Here is a 16160-nt window from a genome sequence, read left to right on the forward strand (position 1 = left end):
GAAACTACCCTTGCCCACTTCACATCAAATTGCTATGTTTATAGTCAGCTGGTTCAACAAAGATTGAAGAGTCCTGCATGTACCATGAATCATTCTATCAGCAAATAGGTGGGTGTTTAGTCCTGAATTAGCTGAGTAAAACCTGTCAAGCTTGCAAGATATCCTGCTATGAAAGTATGAGTGAATATTTGTAAGACTTTAGGCTGTTTCTTTTCCTAGATATACTTTTTAAAAAAACAATCTTCCATATGTAAGAAATTGGATCTGAAATACAGTTTATTCTCCATTCACAATTTACTCACCTACTGGAAAGGCATGCCGTTATCCATTAAGAAAAAAATTCAGCCACACAAATTAAGTGCATCCCACTTTCCAGTTCCAAAGGTATAAGTGTGGGATATGAGCAGGTCAGGAAAGAGCCGTGGAAAATAAAAGGGACTCTGGAGGTTCATGCCCAAAGAAGCTTTCAATTACACTTTAAAATTAAGTGTCTCAGATCAAGCTTTAATTTACAGTTTAAGATTTAATAACACAGTCATTGCATGTTAATTAAACAGCAATGGATCATTTACCAACCTGTTTAATGAGGTGAAACAACTATTGCATATAAAACATACCGACATTATTATTACATTGCCATTAAACTTCAATAAATCTGTTTGAATAATTATTGGTATTTAAGTACTATAAAGTCGCTAACATAATTAGGCATACCTATTTATATTCAATAAAACAGGAATTTTATTGTAGGAATAATTAAATTCCCAGGACCACATTCCTACCTTTGGATGACAAAAAATTCCTATTGGCAACAGTGGGAGTCGCAGCTCCAGTAAAAAGAATTCAAGAGAGAAGAATTCAGTCCACACAGAAGGAACTATCCTCATCATTAGTTTTAGAATCTCACCTTTCTTTAGGGGCAAAGCTCACCTTTAATTCAATTAATAAGTATAATTAGAAGAGCCATCTCTCCATTATTCTTTTGACTGGAGGATCATAAATCCATACACTACCTCCCTTGTGCTCACACAGGATAAACTGGAGAGGCCCTGCCTAAGAATGTGACCTGACTGAAGGTGCAGAAAAGCAGTAATTTTTATGTTAGGAGGATTTGGTGAGCTAGCAAGGAGCAGAGGGCTCTGCTGACTGAAATAAACATAAATAACGGCCCCTGTTTGGCATATGTGTTGCTAGGCTGCCCGCAAGATGAGGAAGGTGTGATGCCATAAAGATTTACTCTGAATAATAATGTGCAGTGTCCTGCTGCCAGATGCAATCTCCAAAGGCCTGTGGGTGGAGAGAACAAAGGAGGGCATTAGCCAGATGGTGGGAATATGGAACTCCATGTGGGATAATCTACAGTATCAGTGACTGTATTTTTTTTTGTATTTTGTATTACTAGTATCTAACTTTTAGATGATAGATTATGAATGTAATATCTTCCTCATTTATCCAGAGTTTTTATTAAAATTTGGCCAGAGAGTAAATAGATTAGTGTGGGATCTAGTTTGAGCGTGACATTTTATGGAAAGCAGACAATACGTACTGGAGGTAGAGACAGGATTAGAAATTCAGTTGAAGCTGGATATTGGAGCTAAATGCCATAGGGTACATGTGGACACTCAAAGAACACCATCATTTGTGGATTGGGAGTTCAAACACTTTTATGTAAATTTTAGAGGCAAGATGATCTTGTGAAGCCTGAGTACTTGTGGAAACCTGGCAGCTAACATTTGCTATGTAAACAGGTAACATACATATTTGTTAATTTTAGTAGAGGTCAACAAGGGTAAGACGTAAACTGTCATCAAGTTAGAGATGTACGTATTGTACAAATGAAGTAATAAAAAAGAAAAAAAATGTCAGAGTTAATAAAAAGGCCAGTGGTTGCCAGGGGTTAGAGGGAGAGGTTGGGATGAATAAGTAGAGCACAGAAGATTTTTAGGGCAGTGAAACTACTCTATAAAATACTAACATGGTAGATGCATGTCATTATACATTTGTCCAAACCCACAGAATGTACAACACCAGGAATGACCCCTAAAGTAAACTCTGGGCTTTGGGTGATAATGATGCGTCAGTGTAGGTTCATCACTTTAAATAAATGTACCACTCTGGTGGGGCATGTTGAAGATGGAGGAGGCTGTGCATGTATGTGGCTGGGTAGTATATGGGATATGTCTGTACCTACCACTCAATTTTGCTCTGAACCTAAAATTGTTCTAAAAATTAAGGTCTGTTAGAAAAAACAATAAAATAAAAGTGTCTATTGAAGTGCTAATTTTGTGTAGTAAAAGTTTCATGGGGAGGAAATTTGAAAGGTGGGAAAATCAGTGAAGACTTAGAAGCCCTTGTAGAGTAGAAATATGAATTATGCCATAAAGAGCAGAAATCAAGTAATGAGAGGTGAGTAGACTGGGTACTTCAAGACAGAGAAAGAGCTTGAGAAAATGTAAGATGATGTGTGGAAGCATGTCTTAGCATAGATAAATCACACCAATTAGAAAATGGAATCTTTTAGTAAATAGATAAAAATTCTGTGTTCTTATTAGGGTAGATACAATGGGGTCATTATTAAATATCTTGTTATTGAGCAAAAAGGGTTTAGATTTGCTACCAAAAGAAACATTGGGTCACTGATAGATTTTGAGACAAGGAATGCCATGTCAACAAATGACCTCCCATCTATCATTGTTCTTTATCAAAGGGTGGATAATGATTCATGGAGACTCCAACAGTAATTTGAGTCAATTATTATATCATCTTCACTTCCTTGTATGGCTCATTAGTTTCTGCAAACGGGTCAATATATGTCTTACTTCCAATTTGCTTATACAGATTCCTTGTCATAGAATGTTCTTGCTACTTTGCAAACTTCATATTAACCTACTCATCATTCAAGAGTATGTGGCCTTTTTGGGAAACTCTTGATGATTTACCAGGTCCTTGATAGACTTGGTAGAATGGAGCTGCCTCTCCTTTAAATTCCCCCTATAATCCTGCACTTAACTATTCTCATGGCACCTGCAAATGTGGTTTCATGCCACTATTTACATGCTCTTTTTTAGTTTAGGCTAAAGACCTTTGATAACAGATCCATGTTTTGCTCATCTACTGTTATATTTTTTAATTTAAATTTTTTCCAGCTTTATTGAGACATAATTGACATACAACATTGTGGAAGTTTAAGGTGTACAAGGTGTTGATTTGGTACACTTATATTTTGCAAAATGACTACTACCATAGTGTTAATAATTCATCATGTCACACAATTACCTTTTTTTTGTGGTAAGAACATTTAAGGTCTATTCTCTTAGCAACTTTTAAGTATATGAAGCATATTATTAACTATGGCCAGCATGCTCTGCATTAGGTCCCCAGAATTCACTTATCTTATAACTAGAAGTTTGTACACTTTAACCAACATTTCCCTATTTACTCTACTCCCAGCCTTTGGTAAGCATCATTCTATGAGTTTGCCTTTTTTTAGATTTCACATGTGATATCATATAATATATGTCTTTCTCTATCTGGCTTACTTCACTTAGCATAATGCCGTCAAGTTCCACCCATATTGTTGTAAATGGCAGGACGTTCTTCTTTCTCATGGCTGCATAATATTATATGTATATATATATATATATACACACATACACACACATATATTTATTTTAAATATCCATATATATCTAATAGTTTTCCATTTTATATATATATATGTATATATATCAGATATTCTTTCTCCATTCATCAATTGATGGACACTTAGGTTGTTTTCATATCTTAGCTATTGTGAATAATGCTGCAGTGAACATGGAGTGTAGATATCTCACACCTATTAGGATGAACGTAATCAAAAGACAAGAGATATAGCAAGTGTTGGCAAGGTTGTGGAGAAAAGGGAACTCTTTTTCACTGTTGGAGGGAATATAAATTGGTATAGTCACTGTAGAAAACAGTATGGAGGGTCCTCAAAATATTAACAATAGAACTACCATGGGATCCAGCAATCCCATTTTTGGGTTTATATCCAAACGAAATGAAAACGGTATCTACTAATATATTTTGAACCTTTTTTACTAGACCTTTAGATACACAGATGTTGGTTAAGCATAATTCTTGATTTGTGACACCATTTCATCACCTTGCTCATCTTTCTATGCTAAACCTTTAACAGAAAACCGGAATATAATCCATAGAGTATTCAATGAATTTAAGCTCTCTGGATGAATGCATACTGTGTCAAGTAGAATTTTAAGATAACCTCCATGACCTTTGCACCCTGGTGTTACTCCCATGATCATTTTAATTTTTATGCCAAAGGGAATTATTCTAGTAGACCTAATCTAATTACACGAGTTTATTAAAAGCAGAGTTTTCTCCTACCAGTGGCCAAAGAGGAAGTCAGAGAGATTTCAAGAGTGAGAAGGTCTCAGACACTCTGTTTCTGGTTTGAAGATGAAGGAAGTCACATAAAAGGGAATATGGGTGGTCTCTAAGAGAAGAGAGAAGTCCACAGCCAGCAGCCCACAGAGCAATGGGGACCTCGACTTACAGCTACAAGGAAATGGATTCTATCGAAACCCTGAATGAGCTTGGAAGTGAATTCTTCTCCAGAGACTTCCAATCAGAGCCCAACCTACAGGGCGTCTCAATTTGGCTGGGTAAGAACCTCAGCAGAGAACCCAGCCAATCTCACACAGCATTCTGACCTACCAAACTGTGAGAGAATAAATGAGTATTGTTTTAAAGCTGCTATTTTTGTGGTAATTTGTTACACAGCAAGAGAAAACTAATCCATGCAATCACATTTTCCCTTTATTTTTACAACAATGCATCAGTAATGTATTATGGGCATACTACTAATAAATTTGATATAAATAAACAAGACAGCTATTATTCTGGGCTATGAAGAACTGGGTTTTCCATGACTGCAGGAATTAATTTCTGATTTATGGGAAGTGTCAAATTTTTAAAAGTAGTTATGTTCTTGCTTCAAGCGTGGTATTAGCAGAGAGTAATTTTATCCTGGTTCAGGCTGGACTACTTCTATCCTTCTGAGATAGGAGATACTTCCTTCCTAACAGGATATAGAATTTTCAGCACTAACATGCACCTGGCTAGAGCAACAAGTGAAGACAGAGGGTCTTTTGTAGCAAACATCAGAAGTCAGATCAGATGTAGGTCACCAAAAGTAAGCGCACTGAATTATGAGGATAACAGGCACAGGTTGGCAGAAAATAGGTGATCAAAGCTAAAGAGTTTATAGGAACTAAAATGAAGGTGGTGTTGAAAGAGAACATTTTCTATCCTCCAGAAATTTTAAGAAAAATCATTGATTGATCTTTCCCAGATAATTCCAAAAGGCAAGCCTTGAGCTTGCACTAAACTCCATGTTTACATTAAGCCTCGTTAGAGCAAGCAATTGAAATAAGAGCTGCTAGGAGTTTGGGAGGGCAGGAATCACAGCAGTGTCTAACATAAATGAATAGAGAAAAAGAAAACATCAGAGGAATAGTAAAGATGTGACATTACAGGAGAGAAGTATGGCAAAGATGGATGTTCAAATTGCATTGAGTAGTTTCCTTATCTGTTTTGAAGAGATATGGATCACCACCCATAGAGGGCAGGAAATATCCAGCCATCAAATATCCCAAGTGCTAGAAAGGTTGTTAGGGGAAGCTGTGCCATCTGCCTCAGACAGGTCAGCTGAAGATATTCTCAGATAATATAGAGCCTTGGAATGAAAGCAAACCCTGGGGGAGGGAAATACTCCTTCAACCAAAATAGCACTGCTTTCTTTTTTACACATACATGGTGGAGGAGAGAGAGAGGAGGACAGTGGGGAGGAGAAGGAAGGGGAGAGGGAGAGGGAAAGAACAACAAACCATGCTAATTAGAGTGCTAATAAACTTTCATCTGTAAGAAGTTGTTTTTCTTTGGAGTAAAATGAATACATACTGCATAGAGGTGTTTGCCTAGTTAACAGTAGGAAAGGAGCCTTGGTTATGGTTGTTGGATAAAATTAGCTGGATTTTGAGGTGTCATTCCCTATTTCACAGGACCAGAATCCAACTCAATTTGTAGTCCCCTTGGCTTAGGTAAAGCCCTGTTAACATCTGGCTAAAGCAAAGACAGCTAAATTGTATAAACTATAAAAAGTGCAAAAATGTAAAGACTCCTTTCTCATGTGGGGTGAACTGCTGTTTCACAAAGGAGGAGGATGGGGACACCAAGTCAAAAGGAGGGTGGGAGCATTGCTTTAAAGAGGAATTATGAGATAATCAAATGTCATTATGATTGTAGCTAGTAAATGCTTTGAAGAGCTACTCTGTCTGCTCTAAACACATCTGATGGCAGGTAGCATTTACAAAGAGAAAGCTGAACAACCAAAGCCAGGCTCAGGAAGGCATATTTCCAAGAACAAAAGAATCCAAAGAGCTGGATGGAGCTCCAGGGAGTGGCAGCTGAGGGTCTAGCTCTTGAGGAATAGCAGGAATGAAAATTGCTAACAGGAGGTGGAGACTAGCTTCCAATAAGCTATAGAGGAGTTTTGGGGAAACTAGAAAAAGTTTCTTTCATTAAGTGTTAGTTTGGTTGGAAGATGGGGGGTTGGTAGTCTTTTACAAGAGGGAAAAAATTCTTTTCTCTGTATAGTTACAAGGCTTGCAGCTTTTGCTCCATGCACAAAATGTATGACCATTCAACGTGATCACAGTGACCCTGGCTGGGGGAAAAATGCACTCTAACACCAGACTTGGGCTTCAGGTTTATGTGGGAACACAGGATTAATGTGTAGGAGAACAAAGATACAACGTGTTGATCAGGACCTGAGCAAAGCTGCCTGATGCCTCTGGGCTGGCACTTCAATGTTTCCCATGTCAGCATGGGAGCAGGAACCACAACCTGTTATTAAAACACTTAGTTCTACACAGAAAACCCAGGGGCACACAGGGTTCAAACGACCACAGAATCACCAGACAAGGAGCAGTAAACCAGAGGGAGAAAGTTAATCAGAAGTGAAAATAATAAGCTTTCTATAAAACACATTGGTAAATGTAATAAATTACTGGCTTAAAAAAAGAAAATAAAGACTATTATGTGTGGTTTAAAATAAAGGTTAATTTAAAACTCAGGCCAGGGATACCACAATTGTGGAGGAGGAGTGATCAATAGGTGGTTAATGCTTGCTAAGTTCCTTGTGGGTTGAAAATTTAAGGTCAGCCACTGGAAAGGTTGTAAATATAATTTGAAGCTTCTCTACAGGCAGAGTTAAAGAAAGGGAAAAAGAGAAAACCTTGTCTCTTCAAGCATTGACCAAGTGAAGTGTGGAAATTATGGGAAAATGAATGAATGATGATGAAATGATGATGGGTCATTATTTCAGTCAGATTTCAGGAGTGTTTTGCTGTGCCAAGATGTGACCCTAGTAGTTTACAGCATTAAAGGCATGTATTTTGCTCCCCCTAAATGTCTGCTGTGGGCTTAGCTTGGTTGGGCTCCATATAACCTTCACTGTGGGATTCAGGCTGATGGAGGAGCTTCTATCTGGGAATCTCTAGTCTTGCGACAGGGAAGGAAGAGATTATGGCAAATCATACTCTGGTCCGTAATGCTTCTGCTCAGAGATGATGGCTGTTACTTCCACTCAGATTTCACTGGGGAAATCAAGTCACTTGGCAAGAGTGACATTAGTGGAACTAGAAAATATCTTGCAGGAAGGCACCATGGTGAGGGGCAGTGGAAGAAGAGGCAGCAACAATTTAAAAATTATTACACTGGTCAAGAGAAAGCACACTATATGACAATGTAAATGAGTCAAAATATATCAATAAACACAATAAAAGTAACCGGACGAAAATCTATTTAAAAGCAGGGTTTTAAATTTTTGTTAAAAATAGTTAATGAAAAACTGCTTGAAAAAATCCTAAGACAAAAGCAGACAGAAAGTCTAAAAATAGGTTAATCGAACAACATATGCCAAGACATTATCAAATGAAGGCTGCAATAGTAGAAGCAATAACAGATAAAATAGAATGTAAGTTAATAAATTCTAATAGAAATAGTCACTAAAGAAAATATTCATTAAAAAATGTAAAAATTATCAACTTTTTGCATCTAAAAGCATAGCTTCAAAAAATAAGTAAAAACGTCAAAGTAATAAGTGGAAACCAACAGAATCTGCAAACATAGGAGATTTCAGTATCTCTCTCCAAAGTTGATGATTACAAAATTTGGTAAGAGTATAGTAAATTTGATAAGTAAAACTGAAAACATTTGCTTACATACCTATAGATACATGGTAGAGAGATTAGGTAGATAGATAAATATCTAACAGATTTATATAATCTTCCACCTAATGAGTTAGATTACACATTCAATTAAAAGACACATTGAAATTTACAAACATTGGCCTCAAATTAATCAAAGAGTAAATTCAAACAAATTTTAAAGAACACTGTAACAATATAATATGATATCTGACCTCAATGCAATTAAACTGAGAAATAAATGTTGAAAGTTTATGTCTATAAATAACTATATAAATTAAATATATTAGAATTAAATGCAAAAAAAATGGTTGCATAGCAAACAGAGAAGGATGAGTAAAGTGATCTTTGGGGCAAAATGTCTGAAGAGAAAATTTACAGAGTAAAACAAAATTTTAAAAAATGGGATTTAGGTTCTTCCCTGGTGGCGCAGTGGTTGAGAGTCTGCCTGCCGATGCAGGGGACACGGGTTCGTGCCCCGGTCCGGGAGGATCCCACATGCCGTGGAGCGGCTGGGCCCGTGAGCCATGGCCGCTGAGCCTGTGCGTCCGGAGCCTGTGCTCCGCAATGGGAGAGGCCACAGCAGTGAGAGGCCCGCGTACCGCAAAAAAAAAAAAAAGATCTCTTTTCACATTTGTTAATTTGTCAGAGTCCTATAGTTCCAAGTATTAAATAGTACTGGGGTAAAGGGGCCCTCTTACATAGATAATGGGACTGTAACATAGCATCACCACTCACATCCCACAATCTGGACATATAGCCCTCCGAACCTCTTACACAAGCACCCAGCGAGACATCTGAAATAATGTTCATTTTAGTATTATTTGAAATAATGAAAAATTCACAAAGAAAACAGAATGTCCACTAACTAAGGAATTCATAAATATTATGAAATGTTCATGAAGTATAACTCTGATCAGCAGCTGAAATTAATGAACTAGAGCTGCATGAATCAAATATATAAAATTATGGAACAATGTGCAGTGAAAATAACCAAGTTGTGGAATAATAACCCCTACAGTATTTATAAAAATGTCTAAAACATGCAAGTGATATTGTTGATTGTACATATGCATTCGTGGATTAAAACAGAACGAATTAAGAATCGCAGTTACATTTCTCAGGGGTAGGCTGGGGAATGTGTTATACTGAGAGGGTTGTAACTGTATTTATAAGATTTTCGTTTTTCATTAAAATAAAATAAAAATATTTGAAGCAAATATAGCAACATATTAAGATTTATAAAGCTGGATGGAAGGTACATGGTGGTTTGTCATCTTAGTCTCTTTGATTTTCTGTAGGAGTGAAATATTTCATGATTAAGGTAAAGAAAAATGACTAAACACATATTGGAAGACGGACAGAAGGCTAAACTGAGAGGCTGTGGTCTGGGGCCCCTTATATGTTTTGACCAGGTGATCACAATTGCCTGTTCCCTATCTTCTGTCACGGTTGAACCAATCTTTCATCATGCTTCTCTCCTCCACACAGGCCCCTGACCTACTGCTTTTCCCCAGTCTGAGCAAACACTAAAATGCAGAACATTCCCCCATTATGAGAACAGGCTGACCACAGCGAGAAACATTTCCTATCAGAACACCTGTCCACTCACCAACTCACTTGCTCAGTTTCTCCTTTAAATTCTCTCCTAACCCTGTTTTCCTCTCCTTATAAAAGCCTTTCTTTCTTCGAGATACTTGCAGATCCTGAGACTGCAGAGTTCACACTATTGCACTAGTCTTCGAATAAAGTCTCTACTCATCTAAATCTGGATTTGTTTTTATTTGACAGTTTTAAGGGAATGGGGAAATTGGATATGGTCACAAGCCCTGGTACACGTACTTGGCCCTGCTTTTAGTACACTTACTACTTAAATTATCATTAGGTTACTTTTGTGGAAGCGCAGTTCAATCATTTTTTTCAAACCATCTGACTGAATAGATTACAAATATAAAAGGCTTTTTTTTTTCCTTTTTTCCTACAAGGTAAGATGACCATACATTCTGGTGTGCATGACAGTTATAAGAGTTTACACCTCTTGCAGATTGATTGATAGGTGTTAATTATTTGCAGCAACCCCTTACTCTTACTTTCAAAGGAGTCCCCAGTTTAGATGACAAATTATAGAGTCAACTTAAAGACATTTAGATGTTTAGATCTGAGCAGAACCTATAACCTACAGAATAATTTTCAGTGTAAAAAAGTAAAACCAAAATATAAGCTTATAGATACAGAGAACAAATTGGTGGTTGCCAGAGAGAGACAGGTGGTGGTGGTATTGGGGGCAGGGCAGCAGAGAAATGAGTGAAGGGAATCAAAAGTACACACTTCCAGTTATAAAATAAAGAAGTCCTGGGGATGTAATATACAGCATGGCTCTATAGTTAATAATACCATATTGCATGTTTGAACGTTGCTAAAAGAGTAGATCTTAAAATTCTCATCACGAGAAAAAAATGATTTCTTACTACATATGGTGATGGATGCTGACTAGACTTATTGTGTCAACCAATTTGCAATACATACAGATATCAAATCATTATGTTGTACACCTGAAATTAATACAATATTATATGTCAATTACATCTCAATAAAAAAATAAAAATAAGTAAATGTAAAAAAGTCCAGAAGACAAATGTATATGCCTATCTCTTTTCCTTGTCCTCAGCTCTAGCTCGGCTGAAATTCTCCTTTTCTTTTGTTTCTGCTATGTTGGAGTGGAAAAGAAGTGAGAAAACTGGCTAAGGTCAAGTACTAATCTGAAAGCTTTTGTAGTCTGCTCTTGGCTATAGCTGTTTCTTGGACTCAAGACACACTTCCTTGAGGTGGGAAATCTCTTTTGGCTAGACATCTTTAAATGGTGGTTGAGGGGAAGGAATAATAGAGCAGTTTAATCACGTCTGAATAAGCCTTGAAGAGGTTTTTCAAGCCACCAAATGCTTACCACTCTCTGTATTTTGGAGGATACTTTAAACTTGTCTGCCTTCACATTTCACTTCAAGGAAACAGGAACTGTCCACCTGAACAGCCTGTGAACAGTCATGACCGGATGTCAGAAACAGACAAAGAAGCTGCTTCAGGATGACCTGCTAGATCCTGCAGCTGTAATGGAGTTGAAGATTGCCTGGCACATCCTCTGTGGCCTACCAGGTGGTAGAACTAACATATCAACACTGCTAATCTAGCAAACAGGAGAGCTCTGACTCGACTCCTGCCATTAGATGGAGGAATAGCCCCTCTTTCAGAGGAGGAAGAAGAGTCCTTGCAGAGCTTAAAAATGTAAACTCAAAAAACTTTTTGGAGGTTCATTAAAGCAAATTTTACTTTGCTTGTCTTTTTGGGTTTTTTTAAATGACTTTATGACTCTTCATTAGCATAAATAGAAGAGAATTGACTATTTCTTCAATTTCTCGGATGAGGACACATCTGAGTGTAAAGAACAATTATTGCTTAGATATTTGGACAGGAAATGCCCATTTTTTTTAACATCTTTATTGGAGTATAATTGCTTTACAATGGTGTGTTAGTTTCTGCTTTATAACAGAGTGAATCAGCTATGCATATATATATGTTCCCATATCTCTTCTGTCTTGCGTCTCCCTCCCACCCTCCCTATCCCACCCCTCTAGGTGGTCACAAAGCACCAAGCTTTATTAAAACCATTTGTTTTATTGGGTAAATGACCTGGGAGAATACGTGGGTAATCTTCACCATCCCACCAGCTAGCAGGAAAAACACATCCTAAACAACTGGTGATCCCTGCTGCGTCTGGAGCTGGCTGCGGGGAAAATATGTTGAACAAAGGTAATGTGTTCTTACTACCTCCATTCAATGACTCTTCGTGGTGGGTTCTGATTATTAAGGCCTGACTAGAGGAAACTGGCATCTTACTTGATTAACTTTGTTTCTAAAATTACATAAAGAACAAAATAATGCAATAGAAAACATAGATTTAATATCCATGGGTGTATAGAGAGAAAGTATATGATTACCTAAGCTAATAAATAAGTATAGATTGTGCTTCTGTTGATAATCTACTGTTTTTAAACTAGAGTCTATTGCCTGCTCATGGTTTTAATAACCATCTTAAATAAAAGTATATCAATGAATGATAATCATTGATTTTAATAAAACGTATGTATATATACGTATATACTTTACATACATATGTGTGTATATATACATGTAGTTTTGGGAAAATTGTTCATAAACATACCTTTTAAGAATTTAAACCCTGTACAAGGGTACAATGTATTGTACTTGTTTGTCAAAAGATTAAATCATCATCTTAAATTTTGTTGTTCATTTATATATTCATTATAAAGAATAATAATGCCAATGAGATTTTCTGACCCTGTTAAAATGTATATTTGAATAAATGAAAATATTTATTATTATCCAGAGTTTTTCAAAGTATATGTTTTTGTATTACCCTATATTCTCCAAGAGGAAACTGAGTTCACTTTACATATCTCCACAATAAAAGTAATATTGAAGTGAGTCAAAACCAATAGTAAACATATATAATCTCTTTCATGCTTATATATATTCATGTCTACTATATATGCAAATATACAGAAATAAACTCGAGTGGATTTTAAAAATGTATTTTTATAGAAAATCTTAACACTGCTCCTTGAGTTTCAATAAAGAATGTTTCACTTTGTGGACTTTCAGGAAAAAAAAATGATCCCCAACAATATACAACAGGATACTGAGGACAATAAAGATAATGGAGAACAAATGTAGAAATTCTGTGTGAAAAAGCGAGGGAGGATGAGCGTTTTCAATCTTCCCATTTGTGTGATAAATAGCCGTTTGATATGTCTTTCTGGGCAGTGCTTTAGACCGTTGTAAACTAAGGGCAGATGGAAGTAAATGGCTGGAATTCTTCAATTTCCCCCACTATATCATAGACCCTCGGAATTCCCGCATTTCCTTCTGACTCTGCAATTACCCAGGTGGAAGGTTAGTATTCAACACCTGTTCTGCTACTGCAATGCCTACACTTAGAAATGCCTGGGTTTATCATCATTCATTAATTACTTAATCAATAAGCTCTGTAAATGGTGACCATAATTATCCCAGAAGGTCACTGAAATAAAGGAGAGTAAGGTCCCAGGGCGATGAGACCCAGGCACATATCCATTTATCTGAAGCTACATGACAAGATGCTATTTTTTATTTGTCTTGAATTTCAAATTAACAGTCAGCTGAAAAGATTCTGTTGAAAAATGAATCCATAATAAAGGGATTTACTTCTTTTCTCTTGCTGTTGTTTCTTTGCTGCCATTGATATTGATTAATGGGAGATGTGTACCTTAAGGGAACACTGCTACTCTTTAACTATCTCCTCTCTAGGGTATGTGAGGACCATGTTAATGTCTTGAATTTCTCAACACTCAAGAGTCAGTCAAGTGTTTTAGAAACTGTTTTATATAGAGAAAGCCAAGAAAGCAGAGTGAAAAACAATGTATCAGTGTGTTCTCACCTGTGGAAAAAGAATTCCAGGTACATTGTTTTTTACTCTGCTGTCTGATTTTTGTATATAGAACATCTAGTTTCTGAAACGCTTGATTCCTTTTTGAATGTTGAAAAGTGCTAGATAGATAAATAGATGACAGAGATGGGTATGGATGTATTGCTTATATTCTAAAGTATACACAGGACACTACCAAACGTAAAATAGATAGCTAGTGGGAAGCAGCCGCATAGCACAGGGAGATCAGCTCGGTGCTTTGTGACCACCTAGATGGGTGGGATAGGGAGGGTGGGAGGGAGGGAGACGCAAGAGGGAAGAGATATGGGGACATGTGTATATGTATAACTGATTCACTTTGTTATAAAGCAGAAACTAACACACCATTGTAAAGCAATTATACTCCAATAAAGATGTTTAAAAAAAAAAGTATACACAGGAGTCATTCATTCTTACCATTACTTGTTTGTGCTGTTTAATTTTGTTCTTTTTTACATAGCTTTTTTGATATAATATATATGTAATAAAATATATGAGTTTTGTCAGTCTATCACAATCTGAACATTGGCCCAAACCACCAAAATCATGATATAGAGCTAAACTATTTACTGCAGTAGTGACCAGACACATGTGGTGTTTGAAACACTAGTGCAACATGGATAATAACATTTTAGATGTATCCGGTTACATCAAATATATGCTGTAATTAAATTTAATTATACTTTTTTCTTATTACCTTTTAAAATATGGCTACTAGAATTTTTAAAATCGCTATGTGACTTGGGTTTTATTCTCATAATACAGCATAGCATAGAACATTTTCAGCAACACAAAAGTTTCCTCATACCTCTTTTTATTGAATCCTCCCACCCCAACCCCACTCCCTGACAACCACAAATTTACTTTCTGTCTGTAGTTTTGACTTATCTAAAATTTTTTATAAGCAAAATCTGTGTGTATGTCATCTCATAAGTGTGTCTAAGCAGCTCCTGTACAAGTAGTCCATATAGGTATGGTATGTAGTCTGTGTATGGCTTCTTTTACTTTGCATAATGCGTGAATAATATGTTTATATTACTATATCAGTAGTTCATTTTTTTAAAATACTGAGTAGTACTCCTTAGTAGTATGCATTTTAACTGCTTTGTAGTATTTGGTAGTATGGATAAACCTCTATTTGTTTATCCATTCACAAGGTAATGATCTTTTGGGTTTTGGGCTTATGTGAATAAAGCTGCTGTGAACATTTGAGTCAAGGGCTTTAAATGGGCATATATCTTCATTTAGCTTGTATAGATATCTAGGACTGAAGGAGCTAAATTATATAGAAAGGTTAAGAAACAGTAAAACTGTTTTCCAAAGGTCTTGTACAATTTTTTATCCCACCAACAATGTATGAGAGTTCTAGTTGCTCCCCACCATTGCCTACATTTGCTGTCGTCAGTCTTTTTATTTTTTTTTTTTGGCCCTGCCCCATGGCATGTGGGATCTTAGTCTCTGAACCAGGGATCAAACCCACGCCCCCTGCAGTAGATGCCTGGAATCTTAACCACTGGATCGCCAGGGAAGTCCCATCAGTCTTTTTGATCTTGTAAGTTCTAGTGAATATATAGTGGTATCTCAGTATGAAATTAATTTTCATTTCTCAATTGAGAAATGAGCCTCTTCTCATATGGATATTTACAATTTATATATTTTGTTTTCTAAAATGTATATTTTAATCCATTTTTTAGAATTGAAAAATTCTTTATCATTATTTGTTTTGCAAATATTTTCTACCACTCTATGACATGTCTATTTTCTAAACATTATCTTTTAAAGAGACAGAGTTTTCATGAATTACAATCTTTTTATTAAATTTATAGCTTATAATTTTATTATTCTAAGAAAACAAATGTTTTCATCTTGATTTCATTAAGAACTTTTATACTCTGGGCTTTACAATTAGGACTTCAGACATTTTTAAAAAATCAATTGCTCATATATATGTGAGTCAATTTCTATATTCTCTCGATTACTGTAGTTTACAGTATGCCTTCAAGTCAGGTATTATAAGTCTTCCAACTTTATCCTTATTTCCAAAATTGTGTTTGGTTAGTCTAGTCATCTACATTTCCACATAATTTTAGAATAAAGTTTTCATCAAAATAAGTTTTGATGAAAATGACTACTAAAATATTGAATGGGATTGCATTGAATTTCTAGATCAATTGGAGAGAACTGACATTTTAACAATGTGCAGTGCAACCATCATTGCTATCTAAACTCAGAACATTCCCTCGCTCATGCCCCATCCCCCTAAAAAGTCCTGTACTCATGAGTAAGTCACTCATCCAGTCTCTCCCATGCTAACGCTTAACAGCCATTCATTTACTTTGTTTCTCTGTGGATTTGCATATTCTACACATTTT

The sequence above is a fragment of the Monodon monoceros genome, unplaced genomic scaffold (assembly GCF_005190385.1).
Source record: "Monodon monoceros isolate NGI ecotype Baffin Bay Population unplaced genomic scaffold, NGI_Narwhal_1 Super_Scaffold_21, whole genome shotgun sequence".
Lineage (NCBI taxonomy): Eukaryota > Metazoa > Chordata > Mammalia > Artiodactyla > Monodontidae > Monodon > Monodon monoceros.